The following is a 17,663-nucleotide window of genomic DNA, read 5'->3' as shown; positions in this document are numbered from 1 at the left end:
TGCGTTCCAAGCGTCGGACGCCCCGGTGCTGGAGCCCCTGGTCACCTACCACGACATTACCCAGCACTATCGCCTCGAACGGTACGCCTACCCACCCCCACAAGGCAGTCTTCCCAAGCGGTCTGAGATCGCCTGGCGTCGCCTCCAGACCCGCACCTTTCCGTGCCCCCTAGTGAATTCGCACATCCACCCTGGTGTCATTGATCCACGCTGCTGCCTGTGCGGCGACGTTACCTCCTTGAACCACATCCTCTGGGGCTGCCCGGGAGACTCCCCGCCCGCCGACCTCGTCTCGCCACCCCCACCGACGAACAATGGGAGGCCCTTCTCTCTCCAGCACTTCTGGTGCACTTTCTCTCCCCCTATACTTTCATTCCCTACCCCCTGTGCAGCGCGGTTGAGGTGTCCTCTGCGACAGTTACTTCGCTGCACTTTACCCCAACCTTTCCTTCCCATCATCAAGAATCTCCTTCTCTCTCTCTCCAGCACCGACCGAGACATCCAAACACGGGTCCTGGCACGAGCTGAAGACGCCATCGTGAAGCACAACCTGGAAGCCTACGTAGCTTAGCCTCCCGTATCCCTTACCCCTTCTAATAATAAAGTTGACACTCACTCACTCGCATGCTCACTCACTGTGCATGTATAGAGTCGGGATTTGCAGCGGCATGCCGTTATTCAAGCTTGACCACCCACTTCTTTAGTGGACGTTGCCGTGTGACGCGCAGTGGGACGCGCTCCGTCTCGACATTGCCTCGATTGACCTTTGGAATTCGATGATGAATATCTCGAATTAGGTGCGACTTACAATATCTTTTTTTAATGACTGTGCATTAAAATGTTACTGCCTCCAAGTTCTCCATTTAGACAACTGCTCCCAAATCATTAATAAAAAACTTAATTAACTTTCATTAGACGTCTTCTGAAGCTCACGCTCTTAGCGGCAAAGTACGTTTGCCTCGCCTAGCAACTCGTATGCAAGAATGCCATGTACGGTGCGCTCATTACTAATTAATAAAAAATCTGTGTCGTCAAAAAAAAATAATAATGAAGAAAAATATCCTGTATATTATATAAACCGGGTAATTCTACTAAGCCGAAGTGCTATTTAAAAATAGCCGCCTTGAAATTGTGGGAGTCCTTCGGTCTACCGGGGCGCAGTCGCTGCTGTGCCTAAGGCTCCGGACTTATTCGCCATTGCGAGGAAAACCTCTCCCAAATGCCTACCCCTCGACCGCGCGCCGTTTTCCCCGGGCGCCGCGGCCGCGTCCCGTGACGTCATGCTACGCGGCCCTGCGATTGGGTCGTGGGGCGTGACGTAGGGAAGAAGCCCCGACTGGGTACGATCGCCGTGCGCGGGGGAGTCGGGCTGCGACAGGGGCGAGCGCCGGTCACGAGAGGCAAGCTGCAAGGTACGTGAGCGACCAGCTATTTGCGTCCCCCAACGCCCCGGCCTGGGGACGTTCACGTGCTTTGTCAGCTTGCGTAAGTGTGGCTTGCTGAGTGGCTTTGCGTTCCGCCCTTGCGGTAGTCGCAGGTGCTCAGTGCGTCACATTTTGCGTGTCCGAACCGTCGCAGACCATTGTCGGTGACGGGAAGCGCTAGGTAGCGTTTGCGAACGCATTTCGGCCCGCGCGCGTAAACCATTGTTCGACGCGGCGTGTACCCCGCCTTCCTCGCCATCGGGAACCGCGGGCGCCGAGTGTACTCCGTGTGTTTGGGTGCAGTCTGGCACATGTTGGCCATTGGGGATCAATAAACGCCTTAACTGTCCTGGACGCCGTGTGTTCCTGGGAGAGCGCCCATGCGTACGGCCAGAGCCGTCCAGGTCTTTCGGCTCGGTGCTCGAACCTGCGGTGGGTCTATCGCCGTGCGCCGTCGTGCCGCGTCGTGAGGCTTCACTTCTCGGGGGCCACTTGGCGACGCCGTGCGCGGAGACGTACTGTGAGCCCACAAAATAAAAGGACGGTTCTTTCTGAGACATGCCGTCAGTGGTGGCGACCACATGGTGAGGGGTCATAAATGGCAATTAGTCCCAAATTAACAAAAATACTTTAATTAACACTTATGATTTTAGTTTCGGCGGGCTCATCGTAATTGGAAATCGAAGGCAACTCCCCGTAGAGGCCGCATCAACTGTTGGATCCGGGAAAAAAATGCGATTACCCGCGGAACTGTGTCACGACGAATTTCTGCCACGAGAGCGTGCCAAACCGAAACTGGGAAGCTGCAGCGAGCGCATCGGCCCCTCAAGGCGCGACTGCGGTTTCGTGCTCCTCGCTGTCGCAGCGTGCTGGCTGCCCGCGGCGGATTGACATGTGAGGTTCTCGTTATACGTGCGTCCACCTGAACATCAACAGTATCGCGCTGCTTGTACGCAGATTAAAAAAGATTATGGGGTTTCACGTGCCAAAAACACTTTCTGATTATGAGGCACGCCGTAGTGGAGGACTCCGGAAATTTCGACCACCTGGGGTTCTTTAACGTGCACCTAAATCTAAGTACACGGGTGTTTTCGCCCCCATCGAAATGCGGCCGCCGTGGCCAGGATTCGATCCCGCGACCTCGTGCTCAGCAGCCTAACACCATAGCCACTGAGCAACCACGGCTGGTGTGCTGCTTGTACGCAGCCTACGCGTCCCAAGATCGCCCCTGCACCGCTGCAGAGCACACCAAGTCGCCGGTTCGACTCCCGGCAGCACCGGCGGCCGCATTCTATAGCGGGGGCGGAATGCGAAGACACTCGCTCACCATGCATGCTTCGGCTGCCCGCTGTTCAAAAAAGAAAAAAGAAAAAAAAAACAAGTGGTAAAAACGGTGGCGTCTCTCGTACAGACCGTGGGTTTTTTAGGACGCTCGAGCCAATAATTTATTTATTCATTGCATTTCTAAAATAATAATTCTGCTTTTGGTGAAATCAAACACAATGTACGTGATTTCGCGAGGGCGAACGTACTCCGGGCCGGCGCAAAATCAAATATCACACAAAGAGGAACGGTGGGAGGGGCAACACGATACAGACTTTCCTAAAGAATGCGCGCGCAACCCAGGCGACGTCGATCTAGATGATGGAATTCCTTCGTTCTTCGCGGGTGACACCGGCTCCTACATTTACGGCCACCGAACAGGGAAAGTAAATTGCAGCGAACGCATCGTCCAGCGCCGAAGATCGCGCAATGCCTGCGAAACGCTTCGGCCACACTCGGCCAAAGAACCTGCAGCTTTTCCGCGTTCCGAGCGGCGAGATGAACATAAACGCCCCCCGTACTCGTGGAGGCGCGCGTGCCAGTGGATTTTTTTTTTTTATTATTGGCTTTGTGGTCAAAGCGTGGCACCTTTCATACCATACCGCGTCCGAGGCAAATGACTCGTATACTTTATTTTGTGCTAGTGTTACTTGTTACACACGTGCCGGTATCGATCCCTTCTATGAAGCGAATTACTTCATTCCCCGCGAAGGAATGATGACAATAAAGAAATGGGTCAGAGTTATAAACTGCTGTAATACCTTTGTGGCAATGCCCACAATTCGCGCCTAAAAATTAAGGCCCATGACGTAAACACGTTCTCGCTACACCACAGCGGCGTATACAGCCAGGAATTTATTGTGAAACAACGGGCCTTGGTGTTTTTATACAATATTTTACATTATACCCCACGTTGCAACGCTTGGAAAAAAAGAAAGAAAAGATAGCATCAAGAGCATGAACAATGCAGTTATTGCAGGTATTTTTTTAGAGGTCATTGTTTAAGAACAATGTCGCATAGCACTGCCACCGGCGGTGTGTTGCTCCCGTCTACAGGCCTCCCGGGATAACCCAAGCACAAAACACGTTCACGGCAGCACGCCTCCGCCATGCTAAAACTGTAGAGGAGCGAGCGCGCGTGCTAGGTTTGGCAACCGCACGGGGTGGTACATACGACGTAGTCGGCACGCGGATTCTGGCAACGACTTTTTCATTTCTTTTTCTTTCCCATCTCCTTAAACACACCTGAACAGCTTCACTTTTTCAATAGCGCGTTGAATACGAACAACCAGGCAATTGTGCAAGTCCATATACGCAACAACGTGCCGCATCCAGTAATCAAAGGGGCTTGAAACGCTTCAAGGACACTGCTTTCTTTTTTTTTCTGTTGCGTTGTACTCGCTATGACTATAATACGCGCGCCCACGGTCTGTCACCGTATAGCACCGCCAGCGCATCACGGACAGCTAGCTATATGGCAACAAGGCGGCTTCCGGTGACCGTGAGATCGCGCAGCCAAGTCGTTGTTATTATAACTCTTTATACGACATCGCAAAACAACGCCTAGCGCTTTCACAAGCACACCGACAAAAGCGAAGGACTCGACAGCAGACTCAGATTGAGCAGATATTTTTTTCTTTATTTAAGTCGTAAGAAACGGAAACGTGCCAGTCGCAAGAAGGACAACCGCGGCTTACTGGCTGCACTTCTGCGTGTCAACACTACATACCGCTTAGTACGCCAGTCGTCACTTCTATGGCTAAAGTCCTCGCTTTCTCGCTTTGCTTTGTTTCCTTCTGCGCCCAGTGCAATTCTTCCAAGGTCTCAAGCGCAGCAGGAAGGGGCCGCTTAGCATTCTCGGCGCCAAAGCCGGCCTGGACGCATTGCCCGCCCTGGCGCCTCGTCCAAGACGAAATAACCTAACTTGGCCCTCTAACTGCAGTTAGCTGAGCTTGAAGCAACTTCCCGTTTTTCCTTGTTGTTTTTTTTTTTCCGCGCGCAATCCAATTTCGCAGCGGAATGCGGAACTCGCCGTGGTGTAGGACGCGCCTATATATGCAGCGACACGCGAGCGTCAGCTAATGTACGCATAGGATTAGTTTTCGCGCTCCCAACTTCAGTGGAGCGATTGGCATATAAGATGCTTAAATATGGATGCTCGACTCACGCCCATACTGAACTCTCCGCAGTTCAATTAGAGTTAACGAATATTATTTCCTCTTCCGTTTTCTACTCCTCTTTATTATTATTATTATTATTATTATTATTATTATTATTATTATTATTATTATTATTATTATTATTATTATTATTATTAAGCGTATTTTCGCTTTTTTCTCATGCACAGGCCGGTTGTTATGCCCGAACATCTTGAAAATATGGGTCATGCAACGCGAGTAAAACCATTCAGAGTTCAGTTGAGAAACCGCCAGCTATTTATTTGGTCCTTGACATTCACTTGGTTAATTAAAAGCAATGCGCTAACTTTGGTTTTTTGTACATTTTTCAATGTGTAGATTAGGGAATCTTATAGAGCATCGTAAAAGACGCCAAAACTAGATGTTCCTCGCAAGGTTGTTAACAGCGCTGTTGTTAATTAACACTGTTAACAGTGTTAATGATTTTACGCTCACGGGATGTGCAGCGCCGGACGCCGACACCGTATTTTTTGGAACGCGGGGCCGTTGACGCTATTGCGTTAATATTTACAACATATCTTCTTTGACGCCATAGCGGCGCAGCAAGCACACGACGCTGTCCGCAAACGCAAAGCCACAGCGAATCCCTACTCTAAAACTCTTCACTCCAACAAATCCGAGAGCTCCTTCATCGCCTCGTCGAGGAAGAACACGACGTCTCATTTCAGTGGATACCTAGCCACTGTGGCATAATGGGTGATGAACAGGCCGATGAAGCTGCTCGATCTGCTCATAAACACGGCGTGCAGGAGTCAATCCCGCTGTCAAGAACAGATGCAGCAGCGCAACTTCTAGTGCTTGCGTGCGATGCCTCACAATAATTGTGGAACACACCTAGTTTCCAGCACACACGTCTACATAGACTGGACCCCTGTCTGCAACTTCAGCCTGCACCTGCAGACTACCCCGACCCGAGAAAACAGTACTTTACCGATCGTGGCTTGGCGCCGCCTTTGCGAAGTCGTTTGCTTTCCGCGTCGGATGGGAGGATGGTGCTGCGCACGACCAGTACGGCGACGAGGAAACTATCGAGAACGTTCTTTGTCATTGTGCCCGATACAGCGCACACAGGCACTCACTCGCGACCACGCTGGCGCGTCTTGACGACCGGCCGTTTTCGGAGCAGACAGTCCTGTAACGTCAACCTATACGGTCGTCACACCACAAGACGGTGAAGGCGCTTTTGAAATTTTTACGTTCGAGTGGCCTATTGGAGACACTGTAATTCTCATGGACGTTAACAACTTTCCTTACATCTCTTTTTTGCCGTTTCTTTGCTTTTTTCTCTCCGCTGCTCCTTCCGTCTTTCATTTCCCCTTACCCTTCCCCCAGTGCAGGGTAGCAAACCATAATCTCATCCGGTTAACCTCCCTGCCTTCCCCCACATCCCGCTTCTCTCCCTCTCTCCCCTGCATGCTCCAACGCTATAACACCCTCAAAACTTATTTAGGCCCCTATTATAAAACTCTCAATTAATTCAGCTTTATTTTTGGCGTATTAGGCGTGCGTCGCTTGCTCAGGCGCACATTTCGTTGTCGCGCCGAACGCTGCGTTGCTCGACGCTCACCGCGTCCGATGCGGGGCGCGTAGTCGCTGCGCCGTAGCCCATTGTCTTACACCCCTTGGCGGGTCGACGGGAATGCTGTCGCGTTCCACTCTTGAAGGCGAAGCAGAGTAACGCATGAGTTGTTTCTTCGTCTAGCCGAACCAAATATAGCCAAGCAACAGCAGTTCCAGGCTAAACAGTGGTTCAACAACTAAAATAAAGGCTAGTATGCTTCGCATCCTGGGCTTAACCTTAGCTAAGCCACAGCCATTTTTTGAAATGGCATTGTCGTACGGTTAGGGGCAGACAGCTGGGCCAGCGTATTACCGTATCGTCCGAGCGCGGCTGTTACGGCTACACCCTTCGGGGCAGAAATACACCCCTAATATAGCAGTCAGAAAGGCCGCGGTGTTTTGTGGAGACACCCGAACGATGGCCGCCCACGTTATGTATAGTACTGAGCGGGCTGCAGCAGCTGCCAAATAAGAGATGAGCGGCGGGGCCCGATGGAGAGTGCGCGTCCCACACCCACGAGAAAGGAAGCGAAATGCACACGTCTCCGCGCAAAAGTGCGCAGTTCGGAAACAGCGAAGAAGATACAACGAGGCGCGTGCGTATAGGCGCCCGTTGCGGAACAAACCGAGTGTCATGTGACGTATGCACGACGCTGGCAAACACGCACGCCAACCATAAGCACCTACATACCTACACTTGGTAAACACATCGCATGGCGAGTGTTTGCGCCCGCCACACACATCGTCTGTCTGTACAGCTCGCAGAAATGGCGCGAAGATTAGGAAACGAGAAGTGCATGTTTATGCGACACACGCGGCGGACCGGCAGTGTTTGACAAGCGACTGCGTATATCTATCTCTCCGCATCTCGCAGCCAATTTAAACGAACCGATCAGACACCGATCGAATCCCGAGACACGTGCTTGCTGCCCCGTGCTCCCGTCAACAGTGTAAACGCCACAGCGTCCATCGCTGCAAGGCTCCATCATCGTCACCTCTCCCTCACTCCAGCCTACCGTTCTCTCCACGGACCGACAGCGAAGGTCACAAAGCGTGAAGGCTGCTGGCACGCGAGAGCGATGCACACAGCACGATTCCAGGAAAGAACGTGGCCGCCGTTTCTTTATGTAAGCGTTTACTCGCTAACGAACGAAGCCATACACACGCTGCATGAACACGCACAAGGTCGCCGAAGTGCAGCTCACGTGGGGCGCCCCTGTCTTGGCGCGTACGACGACAACCTTTCACCCCATCCGAGTTGGCGCTTATGATTATAACGATTATAACTTTTTTCTTTCTTTATTTCTTCTTTTCTTTATTTATTTATCTTTTATTTCCTGTATACAACTATTTTTGTACTAATTTACTTACCAATGAAATTATATTGAATATTCGGCAGGCGTTCCGGCGTATAAAACAAATGCCAAGTTTCGCGTTGTTTCATGTGTACGCATCCAGGCCAAATTGCGCATCCCCCTTGATAGTATCGTCCGTGGGCGTACAGGGTAAAATAAAGGACGATATAAGTATAAATTCCTGAACTTCAAAAGAAATGAATTTCAACACCACTATCTGATAATGAGGCAATGTCGCAATGGGGGACTCCAGGATCATTTTGACCACCGGGGCTTCATTATAACGTGCACCCAATGCTTGGCACCCGGGAGTTTTCTTTCTTTTTTTTTTTTCCGCGCCCATCGAAATGCGGCGTCCGCGTCCCGAGAATCGTCCCCGCGACTTGGCCTTAAGATCGGCCAAGTAAAGCTAAAAACACACGACGGCATCATTTAAAAGGCAAGTGAAAAGGCAAATCGCGTTCTGCAGACTCCCAGGTTAATTTGTTATTTCCATAGGCACAAAGCCGCCTGCACACAGCGCAGTCCACGTCTTTTCTCTACATTGCTCTTGTTTCCGCTGCAGCACAATCCGACCACTTCAGCAAGGCTGTAGCAATAGCCCAGCACTTTATAGCCCATCATGGGTTATGAGTTTGGGTATCTCTGAAAGCAGAAGCGCAGGCAGCAGTGAAAGTAGCGGGTGAAGTGGGGTGTGAGAGGGACAAGTATAACAATGAGGCGCAATATGAACACGCATCTATCTGCACTAGCACTGAGCGGTAGACACGACGAACATGCACAGGGGAAAGATAAAGAGAGGCCGCTTCGGAGATCAACGGTCTACAGAATTTACGACCATTTCGAGCAGACGACGAGAGCGCCAGAAGACGGGACAATTCTCGAACAGAGAAAGCATTTTCTCTTGCCAAAAATGCATAATGTATATGGAAGGCGAAGGTTAAGCAACACTGGAGCACTCCTATGGAACAGCTTACCAACAGAAGTAAAACAAGCAAAATGTTTTTCACTATCAGTGAAATTCCATTATCACTCATTACTATTATCTGCATAGTTTTCATCTGGATTGTATACACATGTTTACCCTTTTCACTTGCACTGTATAATTTACTAAATACAAATTCCTTTCTGTCGGTTTCTCGTAGCTAATAGACGTACCCTGCCTTGTGTTCTAATTGAATGTTTATGTATATATGACTTACTTATACTTCTTCGTATTGATGTTAAGAATGTGAATTAATAACTAGCATGGATCCCAACTAGCCTTGAGCTAGGGATCCAGATGTCCTGTACAACATTTCCTGTGTACTTTCCTATTTTGAATAAAATTCAATTCAATTCAATTCAATTACGCCCAGCTCGGTATCAACGGAACACTGAATTTGAACGTCTGTGCATCGAGAACTTTCTCTTTCTTTTTTTCTTTCTTTCTTTCTTTCTTTCTTTCTTTCTTTCTTTCTTTCTTTCTTTCCTTACTTTTTTTTTTTCGAGTTCTCGAGAAAGTCTCTCCGCTGCCATCTTCCGGACAATTGCGTCGAGAGAGCGGAAGGCCTTCGGAGAGCGATAATATCACTTCCGGAATCACAACGCGTATATACCGGCGCCAGGCCTTGGCCCTGTCATCCGGCATCACGAGGGAATGACACGACGCCGTTCGTGAAGAACTAGCAGTCGTCAGCGTCTACGTCAGAAACAACAAGGCACGTGTACATGGGAGTCATGTATATCACGCCAATTGCTGGCGAACACGGGGAAGGACTCGTTTAAGCACTGTTCTAGCTCTTGCACACAACCACACACGTGCGCATGCAAGCACGACACCTACTGGCACATCGCTCACAAGCAGCTGGGCTCGATATACGTTCTTCCTTCGTTCAGCACCACGTCGAACGAAAGAACATAACACATATTTTCGAAAACTCATGGGCTCTTAGGCGTTAGTACCGCTATTCACTTCTGATTTGATAACGCGCGATGAACAGTATAGTCGGCATCGCATCAAAGCGCTCAAAGACTTCTCTTTTGTGCGATAAGAAAGAATTACGACATGTAAACAAAAGGCACGATGCGGGCAGCCACGCGTCGTATGCCTCACAACCTTGAGTGCTTGAAGTCAACGCGATCCACGTTTCTCGCTGATGGCACCTGAAAAAAGTACTACATATACCGATGGAGCTACCGGGTTAGCATGCGACAAAGACAATGCGTTTAATAAGAACCACTGGTGAGGTTTACTTAACTTATACCCACAAGCTTGGCGCGCACATGATGCTTCAGACGAACACGGAGAAGGATGAAAAAAATACACAGCGAAAACGCATGCGTGCGAGCATGCACGCAAGCACAAAGATATTGAGACAAACAGAGCCTCGCGAGGCAATTTACGGGTCCTGCATGATTGAGGCCTGCGTACCTCGTGTTGCACAAAGACAAAGTAAGTGTTGCTAAATGCGGCGCCGGTTGTACTTGTTTGGCCAGCTCCTGGCACTATCCGCGCTAAACAGCGATAAGTGCAATCTATACGGTCGTATCGAGGCATTCGGGAGTGTCCTACGGAGCGGCGGGCATTGACAATGGCACGCAGCACGCTGACTCCGCCAGCTCTCAGACGACTCGAATTAGTTGAGTACCATGCATCTTTTACTTTACGAATCACCTTAAACTCGCCTGCAGGACGAAGGTCCGTTCCAGCGATCTGCAATTGCATACTCCGGTCTAGCGCTATAGATGATTCCAAGTCATGTCTGCCGGTTCACTAATTTCATCATATCACCAACTTCTGTACCGTCCTAGACTGCACTTCCATTTTCTTCCCTTGCAGCGATCCTGTAACTCAAATAGACCACCGGTTATCTGCATGCCCTATGCCTTACATGGCCTGCCGAGCTCCATTACGAATATTGCGACCCAAAGCATTTCTAATTACGACGGCCACCATAAGCGGCCATCGCATATCAGTCGTGTTTAAAGGTTAATCTCGCCGTACAGCGAAAACACTGCCTAAAATATATCTGAACAAAAGCAACCTGACCTAGTTTCATCTTTTTACTTGCGACAGCGGTGGAAAGCGCGAGACACTGCGCATTTGCTGTGTATGTCCGTCCTTTCCGTTACGCCACCGCCGACGTCGCCGGAAATAGATGTCGTCATTAGCATGTATGCTGTCAAGTAACCTCCTCAACCTTACCTACGCTCTCGCCATAGGGCGAAGACAAAAAAGAAAAAGAACTATGCCACTATCACTGTGCTTGCGCTGCAGACGACAATCAGGCCGTAGAAAAGTGGCTTATCGTTGCATATTGAGCCACACTGTGAAACCAGTGAGCGTGTTGCTTCTCTCCGTAATAAAATTTAATGTCTGCAGTGAGTGGTGGCGTCTGTGCATGTATTTCGGATTACCCGACCTGTAGTATAGCGGACGAGGACGACGTGCATGAGCATCGCAAAGGAGTTGTACTTCAGAAGAAGGCGGTTCAGCATTGAGGGCGTGCTACTGCTGCCGTAGCAAATTAACTCAGCACCAGAGGACCCGCTGAAGTCTGCTGATATTTAATGCGAATACAATCCTTGGCATTGTCGGACCAGTTTTCTTTCCGCCTATCTAACTATCCAACCAGAAATGTGACCGATTCTGAAGGTATAGTGCAATCAGAAAATGTGCGCCGAACCTTGTTCACAGCACTCGCGTGATAACGGGTTACACCGGGAACCCGCGACACACCGGTTCCTCAAGCACAGCATCGCGACGCCTTGACACGCTCCACCGAGGGCAGGGAGGGATTAATTCGCATGCACTAGCGCGCCGCGCATTTCGGAGGCAACGCCGGACTTCGCTGAAACAACACTAGATGGCGCAGCGTGTCCAGGGAGAAGCGCGAGAGGAACCCGGCTGCAGCACACGCCTCACACATGACGCGTTTCGGCTATTAGCATACTTTTCATGGTAGATGAGATCTGCCCGATTTTTGCTTTGTTCTGTTTTTTCACGTCGCATTAAACTTGTTTGCGCTAAGAGATTGTTGACTTGAGATTAATGGCGCTTCCATGGTTTGTGGCCGGTCAAGGGACGTTCCCGTATGAGAACCAGGCGTATTAGGTCGTAAAACGCTTCGAAAGTTTAGTGCTTAGTTTCAGATCCTCCCCCTTTCCATATGGCGAACCGTTCGAATTTCGCTTTACTACAATGAGGCGCTCTCGGATAACTTCGGAAACTGCAGCAGAACGAGCCATCACGACAAACGATTTAGTTTCATTTTCTTCCCTGACTGCTGTTGCCTGGCACACAGAAAAGCAGGCACTCAGAGAGGCCACAAATAAACCTCGCAGCAGTGAAACACAGGCATTATAGCAGCGAGTATACTAATGGTTCCAACGCCGCACTCGGGAAGCTGTGATGGACGAAAATCTCCTCCCATAACTGTTCCTGGAGTACAAATCGAGTGAAAGGCGCCGTAGCGAAGAACTTGCAAAAGATCCGCAAGTACAGGCGACTTTGCCGTCGACAGTGTAAGCGGTACATAATGGCGCCGCAAGCCGGTTACGAATATGTCCGTGAGCGTATAGCACAAAGCGCGACACGAATGCGGCACTCGGCAACAGACACTCTGGAGTGCGCATACAATGTACTCGACGTATCCCGGATACCGCTGCTGCGTCGCGGTCATTGTGAAGAGTACAAAAATGAGCCCGCGCCGGTCATCCCGAAGGAGTAAGGTCGCCACGTGGAGAGTACGTGATCCTCCGCCCACGCTCGGAGGCGAAGACGACGTGATGGATCACGTATACGCCTCTGTGCTGCAACCGCGCTCTCACGGTCGCTGCAGGATGACGGGGAACACGCGAGGGGGGGGACACTGTGACGACGTCGCGCGCAAGGCCGCGCGCTAGAAGGGGTGCGCACATACTGCATGTTGCGTCTTGCAGGAGCGAACACAGGCGGCGGCATTTCGCTTACACTGCGAGCGCATGTGTGAGGGCATCAGGACAGTGCAAATGTGGTTACAGCGGATAATTTAATCGCCCTTAATTAATGAGCAAGAATAATAAGGAAAATCGAGGGACTATGTATTTTCTGTTGTAGGTATACAACCACATGAAACCAACGGCCACTGAATCCAAGGAAACTGCAGGGGAAATTCGCTGTTGCTTTTACTCGAAACGTGGAAATAATAAGGACAAACGGACGAAAAGACAACTTGTCGCATGGTGGGAGTTGAACCCACATCTTCTGCATTGCGGTGCTCTATCAAGTAAGCTACACAGCGGTTTCTGGGCAACAGGAACAAAGAAAGTGTACAAAACCTCTTTCTCCTTGCTTCTCTTTTTATTAAGATCGTTTACATTTATGTTATTTACCAAAGTCCTTCACTCCCTGTTACCTTCTCAGTAATTAGGCATTGGACCATCCTCTCGAACTACCCGCCGTGGTTGCTCAGTGGCTATGGTGTTGGGCTGCTGAGCACGAGGTCGCGGGATCGAATCCCGGCCACGGCGGCCGCATTTCGATGGGGGCGAAATGCGAAAACACCCCTGTGCTTAGATTTAGGTGCAGGTTAAAGAACCCCAGGTGGTCGAAATTTCCGGAGTCCTCCACTACGGCGTGCCTCATAATCAGAAAGTGGTTTTGGCACGTAAAACCCCAAATATTATTATTATTATTATCCTCTCGAACTGACGACCATTCATTCATTCATTCATTCATTCATTCATTCATTCATTCATTCATTCATTCATTCATTCATTCATTCATTCATTAAACTGTGTTTTAGACTGCGCTTACAGCGAAAATTTAGACGCATGCTGCTTCTGCGGCTCGTATTTCTCCAAGGTCTGAATCGGAGATAGTTAATGGAAAGGCAACAACTTTCAACTAAACAGCGCGAAAGACGGGACAAGGCGAGCGATTCTTGATCAACAGAGAGTTTTACGTTACCGCGAGGTATATATAGCAGACCTCTCGCTGTCTCGAATAATGCATGTAAAGCCCGAACGTAAACGTTTACTGGGCTTATCAGAGCGTTGATCAATTAGAGGCTGTCTTGCAGTGAAGATAGTTTGAAGGCATACGACCAAGTAACAACATATTTTATGTTGCTTACGTAAGTATGCAGAACAGGTATATTTATCTATTATAGAAAATAATGGTTCACACCAGGCCGACACTGCCTCTTGATTTTTTTCAGTCCATGCGACGGCGTCAACACGCAGGATTATAACGTTGTTCTTTAAGCAGACCCATCGCGCGTGCGCAGTCGAAGCCATTTTTTTGCGAACAAATATCATGATGACAGCAAAAGAGAAGTAAAAAAAAACGTGAAGCGAGGACAACTAGGCATTCAGTTTCTCTGACTGCTGCGATTCTCCTTTTTACTTCAGGGTTTCGTGCATGTAGAGAGTTATTTCTTTCTTTCTTCCTTTCTCTTATAGATCGGCTATGACGAAGGGGCATTTTCCAATGTCAGATCGAAAGAGCATTACTCATTCCCTCATCGTGTTCGCTTACTACAATCATACTTTTTCTCGCTCTCTCTCTTTCTTCAATCTCCTCGTGTGTCAGGCTGATCGATGACCTCAGGCAATTGTAGAGAGAAAGGTCGTCGGTCGAAGAGAGCCTGCCATTGAGCCTCACACATGAAGTAAGAGGCTGGTACTGTCCTCAAGACACGAAAGATTGTGAGGACACTGACGAAGTGCACAGCAGGAGAACAATATTAGGATATATGCTCATACCGTCTCCGACATTGCAGGTGCTCGCCGTGAAGCTGCGGTCGACAGCTAGTCTGCAGCCACTCCTCTTTTAAGGCATGGTAGGGAAATATCGAGTTTATTGGCTCAGTCGACGCAGGAGAGTCAAGAGTCAATAACTTTTCTGAGGATCCGTTGCGCCTGAACGGCTACCCTACTTCTGGGCACAAGGTTGCGCTTTCGAATCACTGCTATGGCAAAGGAATGCAATGCCAATTAGAATGACCTGTAGGGACGAAGCGGGAGAGAGATCAGAATAACCATACACTGAAAGGCAGGGAATTAACATCAACGAGAAGCTCATCAAAAACAGGGATCTCTTTCACAAAAAATGGGAGAACAGATAAGAGTGTATCTGCACAAATAGAAACGTCGGGTCGTGGTTTCGATGTGTTGAACGTACAGACTCGTGTTCGCTGCAGCATGTGCTAACGGTGTACGCCTAATTACCGCGAGGACGTGGGGAAGTTACGCAGGTGATGCTCATGCACGATGTCAGTTTAGGTTGCGGCACAAAATACAGGCTGTTCAGATTTATTTTCGGCCTGCCCACATGTGGCACTGATACAAAATGTTATCGTGGTACGTGTCTTTGCACTTGTGTACAGCGTGTCGCTAGCAAATAAGAGCGCGTAAAATGAACGTGACGACAACACATATCGCATGTCGCTTTTCCCCATGGTCCTTGCTATACGCGGTTATTTGTAGATCATGCATAACCGAGTGAACCCAATTTACGCTCTGGCGACGAGGCCTCGCCGATCTCAAGAACAGAAATGATAACGATTTCATTCATACGCGTGTGTGTCAGTGGCACCTTGTTGCAGCGACTGGGGATATATCAGCAGAAGTGTCCGTCGATCACCCGGCTTTACAGCAGCACTTCCCCACACAAAGTTGTATCCGGGCATTCACAGACCTAATTTACACATCACTACAGCGTCACAAAGTACTCACGCTGATACAAGGCTGCGGCTCGTCGATGAACCGCGCAGGATAATTCATTTGTGACTCATAGCTCATACGCCGTTATACTAGAGGCAAATATCAGTTCGTACAAGGAGGTCATTAGTCACATGTTACGCGCATATGAAGAATCAAACCGGGTGATTCAAACAAGTGAGCAGCTCCTGACGCAGCGGCCAAAGTCGCGCGTACCGACACATCTGGCCGAAGTTACGCACAGGCGTAGTGTCATCCTATGGTGTCAGCGACGTAACGCGCATGCACGTGACTGACGCTTGCTGCACCTTGTGACGCTGGCTGAACTTCAAGCACTCCAGACCGATAGTTACGCAGAGAAAACGCTTCCCTGTCGAAACTCTGGCGCGCCCGTCTCCCGAGACGGACGGCGGGAAGGAAGAGGAAGACGAAAAGAAGCGGCGCCAGTCAAGAGGAGAGGAAAAAGAAAAAAAGAAAGAACCGTTGCACCACAGCTAGCTTCTCGCAGCCGCCTGAGCCACAGGAGGCTGCGGCCGCCGGAGCTATAAATGACCAGACCCGAAAAACGCCCGCGCCCAAGGTTTTGGCGGCTCCTCAAGAGCACTTGACATTTCTGACGCGGCCGCCGTAGAAAAAACGATGCCGGGAGGCGCGATTCATTTCGCCGTCACGACGTGGCATGGCACTTTACGCGCGCGCGAAGGAGCTGGTCATAGGGCACCGAACCGAGTAAGGAGGTATTGCTTGTTGCTGGGTTCCAAAGTATGGCCAGCATACTCCACCAGCACGCACACGGTTGAATGAACCTAGACCGGCGCCCGAGTACGCCGTTTCGCACCGTCCGTCACCGCGATGGTTTGCTGTGGATCGATTGAAAATGTCGCCGAAAACGTTTTCTAAGGCGCCGAGCAAACACTTTAGGTCGGCTATGCGTGGGTGCACCATCAATTAGCGTCGGGAGGGACAGGGAATTAGGGCGATAAAGTCTGCGCTCTGTACTCACAGCTTCTAAAGACAGCAACGAGCGCAACGGTGTCTGGGAAGTGCTGGCGGCGGCGGCAACGGCAAGCGTCACTCAGCTTCCACTGGGCCGAGGATCGCCAAGGTACCGGTGATTTCCGAACTTCATTCGCGTCCGCACCGTTCACCAAGTCACATTAACAGCAGCACACGGAGTCGCGGAAACGACAACGATGCCGCCAGAAAGTCGTCCGATCTGTGACGATGCGGGACCGACTGCAACACACACGTGAACCGCAGTTTGCGAAGCGCAGCGCACTACACACTACACCACTGTCGCAGCAGCACCACTCGGTCCGCGGCTGTCGACCGGACAGCCAACAACGGCACAATCAAAGCGCCGTGCAGACAGTCCGGCCGAGTGTGACCAGTCGAAAGGTTGGTTGCCTGTTTCCAAGGGAGGAAAAGCGTCCTTTTCGTCTTTCTTTTGTGGGGAGGTTATCCTCGTTTGAAACCCTACAACGGCCTCCCCAGCAGAAGGTGCTGGCTGGTTTCGCCGCAGTGCAGAAGGCGGTCGGATGGCAGGCGATCGACGCTTGTTCCGCTCCGGCCAATGGCGGCGCTGCTTTCCGCTGACGTTCTGCCGGGCGCCGGGACCGAGGCTAGGTTCTGCGGTGACGTCGCTAGGCACGTGATCCTTCCCGCCACAAGGCTCCCGCGTCGTCTGCTACCGGATGCTTCCGGTTGCCGGGCCGGCGCGGTTCCGTGGGAATAGAAGAAACGCGAAAAAGAAGCGAAGACCTTGGCTATCTCGGCGACTCGAGTAAGCTGCGCGCCAGTTGAGATAGAGGCGGCTTCGCATAAAGCGAACGCTCTCGCCACTGCGGCAGCTCTCGCTCTGGGCCAGGGTTTTCCGCCGGGCGCGATAAGCCCAGGTCCTATTACGTCGACCCGAATTATCCGCGAAAGAAAGCAGGTCAGCGAATGGGCATGCGATATCTTGAAAGCACGAGTGCCTCGAGACTTGAAGAGTGTCCAGAAGCTAATCATTCGAAGTTCTTTCTTTTGTCTATTTGTGTTGGACGTCTTTTAAACCAGTTGCATATATTCGTTAATGACACCAAGAAGCTTTGAAGTTTAAGTATTTATTTTTAATT

General features: G+C 50.3%; 1 protein-coding gene across 1 annotated transcript in view; it reads right to left on the bottom strand.

The window, feature by feature from the left end:
* Nucleotides 1-17,185, bottom strand: part of Ndae1 (Na[+]-driven anion exchanger 1) — a 248,863-nt gene extending 231,678 nt beyond the window's left edge. Inside the window, exon 1 of the mRNA XM_065453181.1 lies at nucleotides 16,550-17,185. The gene's annotated coding sequence lies outside the window, so the exon portion shown is untranslated. The remainder of the gene's footprint in view (nucleotides 1-16,549) is intronic.
* Between the last annotated feature and the right edge of the window lie 478 nt (nucleotides 17,186-17,663).

Source organism: Dermacentor albipictus, chromosome 1 (assembly GCF_038994185.2).
Source record: "Dermacentor albipictus isolate Rhodes 1998 colony chromosome 1, USDA_Dalb.pri_finalv2, whole genome shotgun sequence".
Lineage (NCBI taxonomy): Eukaryota > Metazoa > Arthropoda > Arachnida > Ixodida > Ixodidae > Dermacentor > Dermacentor albipictus.
Note: the sequence above shows the minus strand (reverse complement) of the source record. Positions and strands in the feature narration are given on the sequence as shown.